The sequence below is a fragment of the Corvus cornix genome, chromosome 19 (genome assembly GCF_000738735.6).
Source record: "Corvus cornix cornix isolate S_Up_H32 chromosome 19, ASM73873v5, whole genome shotgun sequence".
Taxonomy (NCBI): domain Eukaryota; kingdom Metazoa; phylum Chordata; class Aves; order Passeriformes; family Corvidae; genus Corvus; species Corvus cornix.
In genome coordinates, this window is record NC_046348.1 from 10,435,193 (window position 1) to 10,451,348 (window position 16,156).

General features: G+C 46.4%; 1 protein-coding gene across 3 annotated transcripts in view; it reads left to right on the top strand.

The window, feature by feature from the left end:
* KSR1 (kinase suppressor of ras 1) overlaps window positions 1-16,156 on the top strand; it is a 50,300-nt gene that overhangs the window by 10,207 nt on the left and 23,937 nt on the right. The gene's annotated exons all lie outside the window — the stretch shown is intronic.

The following is a 16,156-nucleotide window of genomic DNA, read 5'->3' on the forward strand; positions in this document are numbered from 1 at the left end:
AAGGACAGGCATTCTGGGAAGGGCACTTTGCGAGTTAACCTGCATGGCAGCAGTTGTGGGACCTGCCAAGGAGAGGGTCGAGTTTGGCAGTGCTAATTTCTGAGGTGCTGAAATAGTCGAACAACTTCCCCCTGCCCAGTCCCAGTATGACTGCAAACAGAGCAGAGCTTCTGGGAGGTCGGGGTGGGTACCATGGCACAGCTTTGGTCTCAGGTAGCTGCACCAGAATCACATTTAATTACTTTTCAGTATTCCCAGCCTGGAAGTCCCAGGACTCCCCTACCTGCTGGCTGCTGCTCAGCACTAAAACACACAGCAACCACCTTCTAACCTCTTCACTTAAGACATGAGGTGCCCAAATGCTGCCTGTGAAGACAGCCAATGCTCTTGCTGTGCCTGCAGTGCCCAAAGGCAGGATGAGGGAGTAACCTCCAGAGCAGCCAGGTGGAGATCACCACAACTCAGTGCAGATGAAGGTACCTTCCTCGAAATTATTTTCCCATGTTCCAATGAGCTTCTGCTTGCCATCTGCCCTTCACACAGTCGTCATATCATGTCTGTTCTTTAAAAGACAATTCAATTAGATCTTCTTTCAGTAGGTTTTAATCAAGTGTTATGGGGTTGCTGGTGAATTATTTACAGCCATATCACTTGATCTGCTAAAGGTATCATGTAAGTGACATCTGTAGCAAAGAGTAGAGCTGGCTTTGACTGAGGACCCCACTTATATTCCTTGGGGTTGTCCAGTTGACATCAGATGAATGTCGGGTTATGTGAGCCCACTTTCCTTTACAGGAGTAGCAATTGAATGTGACTGTACTGAAAACAAGGGAGTTGAAGCAGTTTAAAACTAGGGTAAGAGCTGCATTTAGCTCTCGTCTCTGCTGGCTCAGTTCTTTTATAAGTGCCTTTCAAGGTTGAATACCTTGAACAGCATGGCCTTGACCCTCGCTTGAAGCTCCAGCTATTTAAACACAAGTACTGTTGTACTGTCTTCAGACTTGGTCTGATGTTAGTGTGTTTTGAATGAGCAGGGGAGTAAAAAACAACACTCATATAGCAAAGAATAACCAGCTGAGAAAGTGGATATTTTTAGAATACAGAAGGATTCTTTTTCTGCCTTATTTCACCTGACCCTTAAGTTGGTAGAAATTCTACAGTTATAAGATAACCTTTCTTTTTTAATCTTGTTGAATGCGTGTTTCAGCCACATTGCTCTTTTGCCAGTTCAGCTCCCATTCTGTGTGAGAGAGCCCCAGCATGAGGCTGCCATCTGTCCAAGTATACCTGGAAGTTTACAGCAGTAACTGTTCAGCTCCCTCGTAGCATCCAGAACCAACACTTAAATGTTCTTCTCCCTTTTGAGCCATGTATGTGGCAAGAAATGTATTATACGATGGTCTCATCCATAACATGCAAGTGCTGCTAACCATGGCCTAAATAATACTTACTGTTGGTATAAAGATTTAATTTGCTCACACCTATCTCTGTGCCACCGAAATGATTACAGGAATACTTTAAAGTCCAATTACTCTTAAGCTCTTTCTCTGAATTTTGAAGTGCTTGAACCTTTTCCTGGGGCTGAGAGTGAACTACTAGTACAGCTGGCAATCAAGAACTGTACGTAGGAAAGCGCCCCTACCAAGCCCAACCCGTGTGTTCTTTCAGTGGGTAAGTGCAGTTGTTTGACTTTAGGGAATGATGTACAGGGAGGTCCTGGAAACCCCCCAAGAGACGATAGAGAATTTAGCAGGTCACTGTATCTCGTTGGAGATCATTGTGTGTCATGAGCCTTTTGTGAAGGACAAGACTAATTTACAGTTTAATTGTGTTGAAGTCCTGGATGTGTCAGCATGCTTCACAGGCTCTTCAGAAGGGACAGTGGGGTGAGAAGTTGTGTACTTTGCAGTTCCCCATGCCTACCTCAACCCATGCTTTGATCCTTCCTCATTCTCCAGAACGACCAAAGACAAGGAGGGAGTTTTTAATGTTGGCAAGTGAAAGCTGAGTACCTTACAGTCTCACTGAGAGGAACTGAAAGCAGTCGGCCTAATCATGAGAGGCTTTTCTAACTTCTCTTGGCAAGTAGCAAGGGCAGACACATTTCAGAGAAAGTGCTTCTGGTCCTGATTTTATTTAGTGTTTGGGAGGGACATTGTGGAAGTTGGGATAAGAAGGGAATTAACTGCACCTTTATTGCACTGTAACTATCACATTGCTGTTGCAGATGGCCTGGCTGGGAGACAAAGGGAGCCTTAGCATTGCTTATCTGGGTTGGATATCTGGAGCACACACACAGCTGACAGGTTACCTGCGAGTCTCAAGGTTCAAGTTCAAGTGACACTGTACAGTAGTTGGCTTTATAGTGGTCCCTCTCAGCTGCTGTGGAACCCACAAGTGTTTTCCTCTCTCTGCCTGCCATTGCTGTTTGTTGGTTCCATATGGCTCATCCCTGGTCCCAAGCCTTGGGCAGCTGCTGCGAGAGTCTTTGCAGCAGAAGGTGCTGCTCCATGTCACTGAGAGCCTTCCCCTCCCCCAGGGTGGGATATTCCTTGTGCTATGTGATCTAACCCAGAATGGCTGGGAACCTATGGTCCAGAGTTCACTTCCAGTTATTATTGTAGTAGGGACTCAGGCTAGATCGAGGTACTCATTTCCAGCACAGAACATATACCCTTTGAAAGCATAAACAACCTCTAGGTCAGTTTTACTTAGCTTCATACACAAGGGTTTCTGCTAAACAGGAAGAGCAAGCGGGAGCTGAAGCACTGCAAGAAGCTGGTTCAGCACTCATCCATACTGGACTAAGTAAGGTCCCTTTCAGTGGGAAGAGATATACATGGAGGACTAAGCTCTAAAGCAGCAGTGGAAACTCCCTGTTTTTGTCTTTTGAGCTGGTCATCTTAAGTGCAATGCCTTTTTTCTCATTATCTAGGATCCTACAGAAGCCCTTCATAGACAGGATCTAGGATAGCTTTGGAGGCAGGCACTTTCAGAAGTTGTTGCGGTCTGTTAGAGAGGCTGGAGATGAAAGGGGCTGAACTAGGTGAATCATTACCCTCAGAGAACTTGTAGTGTTGGGGAACCATGCCTGGTGTTTGTGCAGACCCAACAGCAGCAATCTGTGTGTAACTACAGCCAGGGTGGGAGCACCTTTAGTAGCAGTAAAGCCTCCCTCAGCTGTACTTTGCTGCATGCTAATACAGCTTTCTGTTAAGATTTGAGGCTGAAAAGACACCTTGCATAGCTCAGTATCTGTACTTGGAGATGAGCCTAACTTGTGGTGGCTGGGTCTCATTGCCCATTCCAGCGGGAATCTGTGCCGCCCTGGGAAACGGGGCTCAGGCAGCTCATGGAGCAAACTGGGGTCAGAGGCTGTTAAATTCAGAGTGCAGTAGGTCAGCACAGGCAGTGGGGAAGGGGAACCTCTGGGCTGGACAAACAGGTCACACAGGTTTCCAGACACTCTGTCCTACCTGAGCAGAGCTCCAAGGCTGCAGGAGCTGGATGCTTTCAGATAGAAGCAGCACCAGCACTTCGTAAGATCAAAGTTTAGCAGAGTTGAAGCTCCATCAAGTACTAGAGTGTTTGAACTTAGTTTAGCAAGAATCCATCAGAATGGGCAATAATCTGACTTCTTTGCAGTTAATAATTAAGTTCCTCCTACAAAGCACCACTGATATAATTAAATTTAGTTTCTAACTCAAGATTAACAGCTTCACTTTGGTCCTTGCTATAGCCTTTCCTTTAGAGAGACACCAGCTTGGATATGAGGATATGACCATTTGTGCCCTCTTTAGGGAACAGAGGTCACGTCCTGCTCTGTCTCTGCAGAGGTGACTCCTACACTCTTGCTTTTCCTGTTGCCTCACTCGCTCTGCCTGTGGCCCTGCAGAGTAGCAGGGGAGTAGGAAGGAAGAACTAGTCAAGCACAAAACCTCACTGAACAGCCAGAGACACCCAGCAACTGACCAGCAGCTTTAGAGCAGAGCAGAACACAGAGCTCATGTCAGTAATTTCAAAGCAAAATCAGGGAAAAGGCCATAAATGAAACCTTTCTGCAAACACCGTCTTCTGTTTCACAGTCCTATATTTCGTGCCTCAGTGCCTGTACACAGTACTCTGGGAGCATCCTCAAAAATGGTGAGCAAACTGAAAATCTTTGATCCACTACATGGCAGAACATACCAAAGCTTTTCTTTTTCCCTCTTAAAATCTTGTGTTATAGGTTCAAAGCATTTTGAACAGAGTGGAGTTTAGCTTATTTTGTTCTTCCTGACAATCCCAAAATACAATCTCATAGCAGCTTGTTAAAATAAAGCTGTTTTGCTGTTTTAAAAGAGGGAATGTGGCAAGTTGCCACATTCCAGTTAAGCAATTTCCTACAGTTGACTTTTTTTTAATGCATGTTTTTTTCAGCCATGTCCCTACTCTTGTTTTCACTGCAAGAAGCCAAAAAAAACCCCAGACAAGACAGAAGCCCCCACCTCTGTATTAATGCTTGAAGCAAACTCCCCTTTCTGAGTCTCATCATGAGAACAGAACATGGAGCCTTGGCACAGGGGACTGTAGTGTATGTGGCAAGCTGGAATTTTTAAGAACTGTGGCTTTTTTTGGAAATAGCATTTTCCTTCATGGGGGCAGATTTGCCCTTTTTTCTTGTGGCAGCCCTCAGCAGCAGCTCAGCAGTAGCGTCGTTGGGAACCCTCCCTTAGAGACTCCAGGCTGTGCTGAGGAATGAGTGGGCAGTGGCTCTGCAGTTGGAGGCAGCGAGGCTCGCTCCAAATGCCAGGTTCCTCCTCGCTGCAGGAGGGGAGCAGGACATGCCTCGCTGAGTTCAGTGGGTGGATGCATGTCCTGCGAAATTGGGGTTTGGCAGGTGCACGTAGAAACTGAGTAACTGATTTAAGAACATCTGCTGAGTAATTGAAAAGGAAGAGCAGGCAAGTCCTCAAGGTAGTGAGTAATGCTACAGCTTCCTATTTCTGGGTGACTGTGCTCAGTCCTCTCCCTTTCTCTTTTCAGCTGAAGAAAATGATTGGCAGTGGCTGTGCTGAAGAGGCAAGACTGGACATGCAGGGGCTTTGCAGGCAGGCCATGGAAATGGGCTCCAGAGCCTGAGGGGCAGCCTGAGCAGCCAGACTGCTTGTGTTGAGCTCCCAAATGCCTGTGTTTGTAACCCAGCCCAGCACAGGGCTGAGCTGTACTGCTGGGGAAACAGGCAGCGCGGGCAGGACCTCGTCCTGCATTCAGGGAAATCAGGGCATCTGGAGGTTTCAGATAACTTCAGTGTTCTTTGAATGAGATCACGGCTGGAAAGCTAATAATAATCTGCTGCTGATTATTTGCACTTTCAAGATTATACTGTAAACGGTCTAGTTGAATTTATAAATTTCCTTTGCCAAAACACAAAGGAGAAATAAAACTATCTATGAAGGAAGGATGGAGGTAGAAAGGTTGTTTTCCTTCTTTTTGTTTAAGACATTTTTGGATTCAGAAGCTGGTTCTAAAGTAAGACTGCTAATGCTTAGGGAATCCTGCTATTTTGTTTGCTCATCTCATGATGGCTGAGCAGTGTAAGTTTTGCATCTGTGGAAATCCTCAGAGCAGCTGAGCTGTGGAAGGATAGCTCACGTGCTCTATTTTCAAGCAAGCCAGATATTAGGAACGCTGAGTGTGGGCACTGACTTTTTGCCTGTGAGACAGGTAAGCAGCTGTCTGCAGCACTGCTGGATCCCTTAGCCATTTATAGGCCTTTGCTGTGTTTCTGGCCTTGTTACTCTGGAGGAGTGTTAGAAAGAATTACTCCCAGTAGTATTTTACATCACACCTGGCAGGAGGTGTCGTAGAGTAGCAATGGCATTTAGAGTCTTCCGCTGTACAGGTGTGGCATTGCAGCTTTCTACAGCATCCTCAGAATCCAGGGTTTTCAGTAATGCCAAACTTACCCGTCTTCCTTTTGGAGAGATCAAGGTGAAATACTGTAAGCAAAAGGAGTCGGACAAACCCATGAGTGATCTTTGTGTAACGATGCAGAGCTGCCTGGCTGCAGTGAAAAATCTCAACTCTTGTGGCATGAATTTGTATCCAGCACTCAGAGCTGTCCGCTGGCAGGCAGAGAAGTACAACATAGAATCCCTTTGTGTTTCCCTTGCTCTTTAGGAGGGGAGTATTTCCATGACAGAATAGCACACAGGCTGTTACAATGGCTTTTTCTTTTCTCCCCAGCAGTTAGGGTTTTGTGTGTTTCTGGTTGCTGTGGCTCAGCACAGTGAGTCCCTCCTCTGGTCTGAGCTGGGGCAGCTGAAACCCTGAACCCAGAGACTGCTCAGCTTCTCTCCAGCACATAATCAGAGGAGATACTTTAAGACAAAAGGGATGTAACCCAGCACAAGGAATGCAAAGGGCTGATGAAGAAGTGTTCTGCAGAGTATTTCCTAAAGAGCCTGTAGAGCATGAAAAGCAAAAAGAGAAGTGGAATGAAAGCAAGCAAGTGTATAAATCACTCTTTAGAAATGTTTCTTACAGGCTGATGCCCTGGGATTTTTTCTGAATTGTGGAAGTGGTGGCAAATGTGAGAACTTTGCTGCTCTAAAGGCCTTTTTCTAATCCCCAGCTGGAGCAAAAAAGTCAGGCTCAGATTTTTCACAAATTCTGCATAAAATACTTTTTGGACACACAAGCAAAATGCTTGAACTCTGAACCTGAACTGGCACATTTCCTTCCATTGTACATTTAATGTAGATTTTTATTAGAAGAATATGTTTTGACCACTTTAATTTGCTTCCATAGAATCCTTTGAAATGAGAAACTTGGTTTTAGCCAACTGTCACAATTCAGTTCTCTTAAATGAACAAAACCAAAGGAAAACCAACCCGAACCTCCTGTTCTGCTTAGGTACAGAGACAAATGTGCTGTGTGAAGTTTCTGTGGAAATTCACAAAAGTAATGGATATTGTACCTGCCTGAAAGATGCTGAGCTTGGAGCTTGTTATCTTTGTATTTGTGCTCTTTTTTCAAGTGTTGATTAAAATCTTTCCAGGTTGCTGTATGATGCCAAGCTGTTGCAGAACTGTCTGGTGTATGGCCAATTGCTGCTTACCAGTCCCCTCTGTATTTTTCCTCATACAACTATTACTGGGTCAGCAGCTGTACTTTCCTCTGCTTTCTAAGTGAGCACAACATGGTTTAGGTGAAAGTCAGTCACAAGAAAAAATCTTTTTTGGGGTGGGAATCTGGGTTCAGGTTGCCTGCACTCTAAATCCTGTATTTGTATTTAATTAATGATAGAAACCCCACATGGTTGCTACGGGCAAATGTGAACCAGTAAGAGAGAGCCCCAAGGAGATTTTAGGAAAAACAAAATGTGAGCAGTGAGCCATGGCAGCTTTCTCACTCAGTGTCTGTGAAAAGAGAAATGTGACCCCAGTCCTTGCCAAAATAGCTCAGTTCTTTCTAGCAGAAACCCAATAATTGGGAGCATTTCAGAGAATACAGTTTCTTAGCTGAGATTTCCCAGGGTGCAGAGACAGAACATCTTCAGCTCCAAGAGCTGCAACCTGCTCCCACAGAGATTTAACACTTTTCTGCGTTAACCTCTTCCCCAAAGCCCGGCCCAGCAGCAGTCTGGGGAACTGTGTGTGCCGGGGAGGAGGGGAAGGTGGAACTCTTGAAGTGCTGGAATAATTGAGTCAAACAAGCAGAGGATTTGATTTTGTTGTGTTTTGTTTCCTTCCCTTGGTCTGCTAATATGCCTGAGAACAAGCTGCTAATCTGTCTCATTTCCCAGCCAGTACGTGAGGGAATGGTAGAGACTGGAGGTTTGTGCTTGTATTTTATTGAGGCTACAGAAATAGAAATGTGTAAGACAAAAGGGAGATGGTTGGGAAGGCAAGGGGAAGAAAAATGGGAAAAACCCTTTGGGATTAGGGACAGCATCCTGGGCAGTAAAATGCTCCATCGAAGGAGCCTGGTTCCTTCGGAGACCTCTCAGTTCTGTCCTGGGGAGTGTTCAGGCCTCATCCAAGGTGTTCCCCGTGGAGCTCACTGCCTGTGAAAGCTCAGGGTGCTCAGGACCTGGCAGAATGAGGCTTGCAATGAGGAAGGGGAAGTGCAGGGGACCTACAATTAGTCATTCTCTTCCTGACCTTGCTGAAGGAAGTGTCTGGCTTTATGTTGTCTGCTGTAAACTGTCCTTTATTTAGGCTCTAAGTTTACACATGGACTGCTTGTTGGTGTCTTTATTTCCACTTCCTGCACCATCAGTTGAGTATACCTGAGAGTTCTTTCAAAGATGTGTGAGAATGATTAGTGCCATCGTAAAAACTATGGAGGATATTCTCTTTAAAGGCATTTTAAGTGCCTGAGTGGTATTCTTCACAGCAGGGTAAATCCATCGGCCTGCTCAATGGCCATGCACCAACTCCAGGAGGGATGGGAAATGTGAACAGGTCTGTAGGGCAGTTTGGAGTAACAATATCCTTCAGGAGAGGCTTGGGGCAAGAGGAGGTTGCTGTGCTCTGTATGGAAACACAGCCAAGCCTGATGAAGCGTGGCTGAGGTGAAGAAGCTCCCTGGGTGCTGGAGAGCTGTGAGCTGAGAGGAGCAGAGCTGCAGATCTGATGTGGCAGCAGCAGGGCTGTGCTCAGCAAATGGCAAGTACAGTTCTTAGTCTTGCAGAATGCTCTCAGTCATTCTGTTACACTTGTGTGTCCTTGCGTTGCAAAGGAAGGGGGAGGGCTTTAATTTTCAGTGTTCAGTGGGTGTGAAGTCTCTGATCTTTAAGCAGAGGACTGTTCCTGTAGCTGCATTAGGCTCGGATGCCTCGCTGGGATGAAATCTTTGAAGAGAGTCATGTTATGAGGCTCAGGGAACTACTTGATTGTGCAGTTTCATCTTCTCACTCTTAACTGGGAAGGCCTCAACTGAGTGTTTATAGCCTCAGTAGCTGGGATTGTGAAAAAGAGAGGAGGGGATAAGAAAAGGAGTGGTATGTGGCCTCCAAGTGACCCAGAAATGATGCTGTCTGCATCATCTGACAAAGCAGAAATAACATACTGTAGTGTTTGGGCAGTGGCTATTGTGTCAGCCTCAGGCATGACTGAGGGTTCAAAGGAAAATCCATCCATCTGGTGTTCCGTCTCTCCCGACCCCTCTGCCTCTCTGTGCTTGTATTTACCAGCTTCTCCTAAGGCTTCTCCCCCGCCAGCACACCTTGCCTGCATGCTTTCCTGCTGCCTTGTGCTGGGTCCTGTTTTGCAGGGTTTGTTTAGCAATGCATTGAGAAACAATTTCCTTTTCTGTTACAAGCAAGGCCAAAGTCCCTCAGCAGCACAGCCGGGTCCTGCAGGAGCAGCAGGGCACCCAAGGGAGCAAAACTCTGGCTACTGTTTCAGCACAGCAAAAACCAGAAACCAGCCCTCACATTCTGGACAGGTGTCCTGCTCACTGCCATGCTTCTTGCTGAATGAGTCAGCTGGGTTCAAGTAGAGAATGTGAATTCCACAGGCTGCAGGTCAGAGTCTGATGTTTAAGTGAGCCCCTTTTCTCAGATAAGTAAAAAAAACCTCAAATAAGCAAATGACTTTGCTGCCAGATATTTCTCTGCAACATTTTGTCTAATACCTATTTTACCATGCATGGCTGGTGAAAATACAGGTCACAATATCATCTTTTAGTAGCTTCAGTTCTGTTGATTTTGTGGGCATAGCCATGTGGGTGACAAACGGAGTGACCTAATTTTTTAGGACACAAATAATTCCTTGAAATGAAATGTGTTGCTTTTCTTCTTCTTCCTTTGGGTTGTGAATTTTGCTCCTGTGAAGATCCTGTGTTTGCCTTGGAAAGAGGTGATTGAGTTTCATGCTGATCTCAAGGTAGTTTGGAAGTTTGTGAGACTGTGAGACTCTCCAGCTGAATCCTGCATTATGTTACTGTTCCTAATGGAAGCACAGATGGGAAGGATGGTTTTCTGTGTGGCTGAACGAAGTGTTCTATGAACAGGTTTGGATCAGATTTCACTGCAAATTGAGCATATGTCATGTGAAAAGGGTACAGACCCACTCTCTCAGTTTAACCAAGCAGATTTGGTTCTAAACCAGTCAAAACCAGGCTGTGATTCAATTCTCCCTATGCTGGAAAGGGAACACTTCACACTGTTGTCAGGTATCTTTATACCTACAGGCACAAGGATCGAGTTCTCTGAACACAGCGGGAAATGAGAATTTCTGAGGCTGCAGTTGGTGCTCGGTGATGCTGTGATCAGATGTTGATAACAATCCAGATAGCCGGGGGCATTCAGATGAGTCAGCTGCTGAGAGCTTGAGTTCACAAAGGAGCAGCTCAGTGCTCTGTGGGGCAGAGCTGCAGACACGGTTGGGTTGTTGTCAGCTGAAGGGCCCTGCAGACCCTCACACTGGAGCAGAACTGGTTTGTGTGGTCGGCTGCACAGCACAGAGAGGCCTGTTCTGTGCCTGCAGATCCCGGGCAGAGCTGAGCCTAGATCCTGTCCTGTGTCCTGTGATCCCCCACCCACCTGCTCCTGGCACTGGGAAAACCTCGGCACTATTTCTGTGCAATGATTCCTTGGCCTTATTCTGGTCCCCTCCAGTCGGGCACTTGTCCTGCTGTATTCCTTGGAGACTCCTCTGGCCCCAGAGCAGTGTTCAGGCTCAACAGCACTCTGATCACACCTGAGATTGCCTTGATTCCTGCTTTCCAGGAAGGTTCTGCTCAGGACATGCTCAGCATCGCTCCATTTCAGTCCCAGCTGGAGAACCCAGCCAGCACTTCCACCACTTCGGTGTTTGCTATTTCCACCAGTTTGGCATTCCCACCCGGTCGCTGCGGGATCTGGGGGACTTGTTAGCTCTGTTGTACGCCTTTCTCCAAAGCCCACAAGGGCAGGGTTGCTTTTGAGGCTGTTTCTGAGATGGACCCTGAGGCAGAGCAGGCACTGACCCTGTATTTGGAGTGGCCACGGTGGGTGCCTCGCACGGGGAGGGGTTGGTTCCTTGTGTGGGCACCTGCACAGGGCCTTTCTGACCTCTCCAGGGCCCAGGCTCTGCCCCAGCTCTCTGTGCTGTATAACAGTGACATCCTGGGTCTTTCCCTTGCATGGATCAACCCCGCTGCATGCTTTTTTCACTTTAAACTGGATGACTTTGAGAAAGTGCCCTGAAGTATCCTCACATGCTGCTGCTCTCCCAATGGCTGGTGAGATCTTTATCAATTTCTCACATGGTTGCCAAGCATGAGTTCAGAGACAAATTTAGCAAGCCCAATTCTGACATTTTTGTGTTCTGTTCAGTGCTCAGGTGGCCTAGGAGGTTTTTTTTGTCTGACATTGGGTTTGTGTATATAATGGCACTGGGGAAAATAGATAAGAGTCAGCTGAAGCTGTGAAGTGAATCCACTTTCACTGGATGCCTTCAGATGACTCATCTGACTTTCCCCAGTGGCCCGTGCAGGTAAACTCCAGTTCAGAAGTTTTGTCTTCTGTTTCAGGAGGCAGAAATGCAGAACCTCCCTCAGGCTTTGGTCCTCATCTGGCCAGTGCAGTGTCCTGCAGCACCAGGAGCTGCTGGGGTGCTTCAGAGAGTGCTCCCTGCCCTCTGGGCTGGTTCTTGGCAGGAGGTTAGTAGAGGAGTTCCTTCCTGATTAATTCCTGTCTGAGGCAAGATAGATGATTTGCATTTCTCTTAGCCACATGCAAGAGCTGGGCCATACATTGATCTGATCCTGTTAAAGCCTCAGCCACCAGCTGGGTAAATTGCAGGGCAGGATGTGGTTGTAGCCTTGGAAGTTTCGGTGTAAGCTCATATTTATTGTCTCCTCCAATGCTGCCAGGCTCCCTGAGATTTCATCTCTGGGCACAGGAGCAATAGGATCTGCTTTTGACCATGTGCTTGATTTGTTGATTAAATCATGACAGTTTTTTGCTTTGGGTATTGCAAAACTCCTCTTCTAAACATTGCATATGTTTCAAGTCAACAAGAAAAGTTGCAGGCTTCACTGAGCAGATTATAAGTTTTGTGGAAGTGTGAAAACATGGCATTTGGTTGTGAAATGTATGATTGAACCAAACTTGGTCTCCAACTGTTGATATTCTGACGAAATCTTGGCTAGCACTTTGGTATAGTAGAGTTCCTCTGCCTGTCCCCAAGTTGTTTAATTTATAATTATCATTCTGTACCTTGGTTTCTCTCTTTTTTTTCCTTCTTTTTTTCTTCCTTTTTTCTTTTTTTTCTTTTCTTTTTTTTTTTTTTGTGAATTGAAAAAGATTATTTTTGCTGCATTTATAGGGTATTTCAAGATATGTAGATTAAAAGCATGTGACTAAGCCACAGAAGGCTTCAAAAAAATGCAGGCTCTTCTAGCCTTTGCTCCTTTTCCCCTGTTTATTTGAATAAAGTGCATTGAATTCAGACTGGATTTTGACTAAGTGCAGAAGCTGCAATTGGTTTAATGCCTTTTAGTGACTCTGGAACAAGATGCCACTTTTCTAAACATGAATAAAACATAATTGACAAGAAGCTAGGGGAGAGTTGACCCCCAAATGCATGAAACTTGATTTCTCTGCTTAGACACTGTAACTATTAACAATCTCTGACAAATGAAGTTAGAATGTGATTCCTGATCAGTTAACCAGAGGTCAGAAATACTTGCACTGCAGTTTGACTACAGAATTCTTTCAGCTCTTCCTTGTAGTATCTGCTGAACTCTGCACCCTGATGTCAGTGATCTGGTTTTACAGATGCTTTCCTGTGCCTTGTCTGCAGAAGTGCAGCTCAAAAACTTGTGGGCATTTGCTTTTTGTTTATTGTCCTCTAAAGTCCCAACTGTTGGCTTGAGGTCATGGATATGGGCAGACTTGCATCTCAAGAGATCTGCTGTTTATTTTGTAGAAATAAATAAAAAAGTACAATCTTGGCAGTTTTCTCCTAAACTTCTTGGACCTGCTTCTCATCTGTGCTGTAAAGGGATCTTTTAAAGGTGCTGTAAGGAGCAGCTGGCAGCATGTGCCCTTCTCAGAGCAATGAGAACTGGTGTCCTGGCCATCAGCTGCACCAGGCAGAGCAGCAGGGCTCTGCCCTGGAATCAGTGATTTCCTCCAGCTGCTCTGTATCCTGTCTCTGTTCTTGTCCTTTCCCATCTCTGTGGGTTCAAGGCAGTTGGAGTATTGCTGCTTCTGGTGTGGGGTTTGCCATTTGTGATGAGTAGGACGTGCCATTTAGCAAGCAGGCAGTGAGTAGCTACTATTGGCTTTATCTCTCGGTCTAGTTTGTGGTTGGAGACCTGTGTGCTTGGTTGTGGGTTTTTATGTGCGTCACTGAACCCAGAATTTTTATTATATTCTCAGAAAAGGGTTTTGCAACAGTTCAGCTATTAAAGCCAAACCATGTAGTTTAGTTAAAAGTCTGGGCAGGAAACAACAAAATGAAATTCATCCTAGGGGAGAAGCGTGGTGCATGTAGGCTGGGAAGAGAATGCAAATACACTATTTATGGGACTAGGGGAAAACAGAATTGGACTTGAGGAGTAAATGCGAAGGAGTTATCCAGGAAAAACCAGCCTTGGCCCTCTGAGACACTTAGACCTGTGCTGCCAGACTGTTTGTCAATTTTGGAGAATTTGTTTTATCCCAACAAAGAAGCAAAGTTTGACATCGAAATCCATGCTGCACAGAGTCCCTGCCAGCAGTGTCCTTTAGGAGTTTATGCTATGGATGGCACTTGGGAAGGGGAAGTTCTTGAAGCAGTATTTTTTTTAAGCAGTACCAAAACAGCTGAAGCCAGCACCTGCTCCAGGGAGTTCCTGCAGGATGGGCAGGCAGAGCTATGGGCAGGGAGAAGGGGAGGGATGAGTGCATTTGCTCCTGATCGGACAGATCGGGTCAGTGGCAGAGCCAGGAGTGCAGCCCAGCTCCATTCTCTTACTCATGTGATGCTTCTGGTGTTACACTGAAGTTGGCCAGGAGAACTGCTGCGAGGAGTGCAAAAGCAGTGGCTGTACCTCAGCAGTATCCTGCCTCGAGCAGCGTGCTGTCCTCGTGACGCTGCACGCTGGAATTGGATAACGTGGGGCACGCACTTTCTGTATCGTTTCTTTTACATAATTTGTGATTTTTCATTTATAAATAGATGCTAAGCCCTTCTTGCCTTACACTGTGCTTTTTAGAACAGAATCAGACACCTCCATTGCCTGCAGTTCCCTGCTTTATTCTGGATCATGTGCTACTTTTAGGGCATTTGCCTGTAATTAGTGTTCCATAAAACTAAGTGTGGAGCTCTGGCTTTACAGAGTATGCTGATAGCTCATCCTTCTTCCAGGAAAAATAAATCTTTCCTGATGGGAGATCCTACACTAAAATAACAGATTACAGTCAGACTGCAGAGCCGAGCTGCTGCTTTACACACAGGCCCATCAGGGCTGGCTGTACCAGTTCCAAAATCACTATGCAATCTTACCTCTGTCCCTAGGTGCTCTGCAACCCTGAGGCATGCCCAGGGAATGGGGATGGGTGAGGTGAGCCAGGGGCAGCAGCAAGAACATCCAGCAGTGCCCTGGGAATTCCATGTTGGGCTCACAAACACGCGCTGGGTGGTTTGCCTGGGGCTGGGTGTTGTGGTTGTAGTTTGTGTATCACAACACATATTGTCACTGACCCTTCCCTCGAGTGGCCTCTGGAAAAAGACAAGGCTTGGGTGATTTCTGTCTTCCTTCTCTTTTCCATGACATAGCTATTGCACAGTTGGGAAGCTGTTTTTCATTTGTGTAGGCTGATTTTTGGCATGCTGGGGGCTGTTGAGTCGACAAACTTCCTGCAGCCTCTTCTTTCTGTCTTTCCTGAAGGGCCCTTGCCTATCTACTCATCCCAGCCTGCCCAGTGTCAGTGTCCATAGAGGGGAAAAGCACCCTGAGAAGAAAGAGAAAACGTAAACCAAGCCCTGAGCAGGAAAATACTTGGAACAGCATCTCCAAGCTCCTTTCTGCCATGGGTGTGAACAGGAGCGCTCTGTGGACCGGCTGTCATGGGAAAGGATGTGTGACAGTGAGAAAGCAGAAGGTCAGGACTGAGGCAGCCGGTGACACGTGTGTGCCAGGGGCTGCCTGGAGGATCCGAGCTCCCGTGCTCCAGAGCCAGGGGAACTTGGGGCAGGGCACAGACGAGGGGCTGGTGTGGACAGAGGGCAGCCAGGAGCAGGTTTGGATCCCGGCACAGCCAGCAGCACAGCCAGCAGCACAGCCAGCAGCAGCGTGTGCCCATCACACAGTGCCCAGCACATGGCACACACAGCTGGCACAGAGCAGCAGCACGGCAGCCACTGGGGCCCAGGCACTGCTGAGCCCAGGGCCAGTCCCTCCCGAGGCCAGCCCTGCCCTGCTCTGCAGTGTGGGTCTGGCCAGAGGAAGCAGACAAAGGGAGGAAAAAAAGGAAGTGCTGTCAGCCCCTTTATATAAAAAGAGGTACTGAGAACAAGTGATTGGGATTTCCAGTTCCTTGTAGCTCTGGTGCTCCAAAGCAGTGTTGGGCAGTTGTGGTGAAAAGGCTCCTCTGGTTTCAGCAGGGTGGTCAGAGTGTGAATGCAGAGGGATGGCTGAGTTTCTAGGACATGGCAGTCTTGGATTGCCTCTCCTGGGAATGGCAGTGCTTTGCATTGCTCTGGGCATTGCAGGAGTTGGAATAACTTCGATATTTACACACTTTTTGATAAATCTCAAACAGCATGGCACTGCTGTCAGAATTCAGTGTGTGGGCAGAGACAAACTTGTTATACCTGCTAGTTGTAAGGAATCGATTGCTCATAAAACATACTAACCTCAACTAACTTCATAGGAAAGCACTTGAACTGTAAGAGGAGACACATTATAATGGTCAAAGAATCCGTGTTTGTTTTTTCCTTTACATTTTCAGTCTGATCTTGTCCCAGATGCTAAAATTTGTTGACTAAGAACATGTTTTGGTTTATAAATCATGGATCAACTAACTTGCTTTGAGGCATTGTTTTGTTAGGAAGCTTTTGAAGCTTAAGCCTGCCCCATGGGAATGTGTCACAGTGAGCAATCTTGGGAGAGTGTTTTCTTTTTGATAAGCAAACATAAGACATTAATAATACTCCTTTTTGCTGTTTTATTCTTCTGTGCCTAAAGTAAA